The sequence below is a fragment of the Otolemur garnettii genome, unplaced genomic scaffold (genome assembly GCF_000181295.1).
Source record: "Otolemur garnettii isolate 467f Iridium unplaced genomic scaffold, OtoGar3 scaffold00117, whole genome shotgun sequence".
Classification (NCBI taxonomy): domain Eukaryota; kingdom Metazoa; phylum Chordata; class Mammalia; order Primates; family Galagidae; genus Otolemur; species Otolemur garnettii.
In genome coordinates this window covers 3485524-3487797 of record NW_003852512.1, presented here as the reverse complement: position 1 = coordinate 3487797, position 2274 = coordinate 3485524, and the positions used below count along the sequence as shown (strand labels likewise).

At 38.2% G+C, this 2274-nt stretch overlaps 1 pseudogene; it reads left to right on the top strand.

The window, feature by feature from the left end:
* Positions 1–329: 329 nt before the first annotated feature.
* LOC100949272 lies at positions 330–770 on the top strand (annotated as a pseudogene).
* The last annotated feature ends 1504 nt before the right edge of the window (positions 771–2274 follow it).

Here is a 2274-nt window from a genome sequence, read left to right as displayed (position 1 = left end):
TCTTTATATAGAAACGAATATATTTTGGATATTAACCCCCTCATCAGACATATGGTTTGCAAATATTTTCTCTCATTCCATAGGCTGCCTTTTTGTTTTGTTGATAGTTTTCTTCTCTGCACAGGAGCTTTTTGGTTCAATGTAATCATGCTTGTTTCACTTTTGTGACCTGAGCTTTGGAATTCATATCCAAAAAAATCATTGCCCACACCAATGTCAAGAAGCATTTTCAGACCAGACCAGCTCTATCATTCTGCCCCAGCCTGACAGACTCCATCTTATTCTCCCTGGATGTGCTTTCATAGCCTCTGTCTCAGGGTAGTGATAGGATGGCAGAACCAGCTGATACACAGGACCTAGACATGGAAGGGAAAGATCAAACAATATTTGTGACCAAAAAAGACCATGAAACCCCAAGCAGTGCAGAGCTGGTGGCCGATGACCCCAACGATCCATACGAGGAGCATGGATTGATACTGCCAAATGGAGACATAAACTGGAACTGCCCATGCCTTGGGGGAATGGCCAGTGGCCCCTGTGGGGAACAGTTCAAGTCAGCCTTTTCATGCTTCCACTATAGTACAGAGGATGTCAAGGGATCAGACTTTATAGACCAGTTCTGGGCCATGCAGGAATGTATGCAGAAGTACCCAGACCTCTATTCCCAAGAGGATGAGGAGGAGAAAGAAGAGAAGAAGCCAGCAGAACATGTAGAAAAAACGGCTGCCACTGAGGCCACTGCAACCAAAGAAGAGGAGGGGTCAAGTTAATGAAGGCCAGAAGGCACCGGAGCCCAGTCCTTCCATTTTAGAGTGATATGGACCTTTTATAAAATGCCTTTTAGTTACCTTCCAAGAAAGTATCTTTTCCTCTGTTTTGTGCACTGTAATGTACAAGATAACTTATTTTGATGCTCAGAGGTCTTCGCCTGTTGACATATACACTGAAAAAAATGGGGATATTATGTATGTGTTTCATATACAAACCAGTCAGCAAATGTAGCCTCTACTTTTGAATTCACTTCTCAGATTGCTCTGAATTTTACCACTTTGAAATAGTGGGCTGAATATTGCCAGCATCAAAAAATCACTATCCAGGAATGTTTCTTATGAGTGAGTTGATTTATTCTGATTCATCATATTTATACCTTTTAGTAGATTTTATACCCTTTGGGTAATAAAGAGAAAAAAAAATCTTCCTTTAAAATTCTGGGGTGGGGCCAATTCCTGCTTAGAAGAGGCCAGATGGTGAGGTACTTATTACTCAGAAAGGGTCTTGACCTTGAGTGTATAAGAGGGTGCTATACTTTATTCCTGATACATTTTGGTTTCCATTTTTTTAGGTTTTTCTAATTTCAGAAGATGGAGATTTGGACCCTCCCATTCATGATCCCTTTCTAGTGAAGAGAAAGGCTGGTTCTTACTGTTCTTGCTATACCAAAAGCCCTAGTTTGGGGCCTCTGTTCACACTGGCTTTCAGTCTGGTCAGATGCAATGTTCTTCAGAGATGGGGACCCAGTTGTTACTGGAGTAGCAGCCAGGAGAAGTAAGAGTATGAATTAAGTACTCAATTAAAAGAAAATGTGATTTCAAAAGAAGAAGAAGAAGAAGAAGAAGCATTTTCCCTGTTTTATTCTGGTAGTTTTATAGTTTCAGGTCTATGTTTACGTCTTTAATCAGTTTTCAATAGGTTTGTGTATATGGTGTGAAAGAAGGGTCCAATTTCATTCTTCTGCATGTGAATATCCAGTTTTCCCACTGTTGTTTACCATCATACATTCATAGAACCTCAATTGACTGTAAGTGCATGAGATCTCTATTCCAGTCCATCCATTGCCTTATATATCTATTTTTATTAGAGTACCACAGTATTTTAATTACTGTAGACTTGTAATATATTTTGAAATCAGGTAGCATGATGTTTCCAGTTCTTCTTGCTCAAGATTTCTTAGGCTTTTTGGGTATTTTGTGTTTCCATATGAATTTTAGGAAATTTTTCTATTTCTGTGAAAAACACCTTTGGAATTTTGGTAGAATCTGCTTATCAATTTGAGTAGAATGACAGTTCAACAGCATTCATTCTTCCAATCCATGAATATGGGATATCTTTAAATTTATCTGCATCTTTTTTAGTTTCCTTAACCAGTGTTTTATAATTTTGAGTGTACAAGTCTTTCACCTCTGGTTTGGTTGTTTATTCCTGTTTTATTATTTTGGCCATCATAAATGGAAATATTTTCTTAGTTTCCTTTTTTTTTTTTTTTTTTTTTGAGAC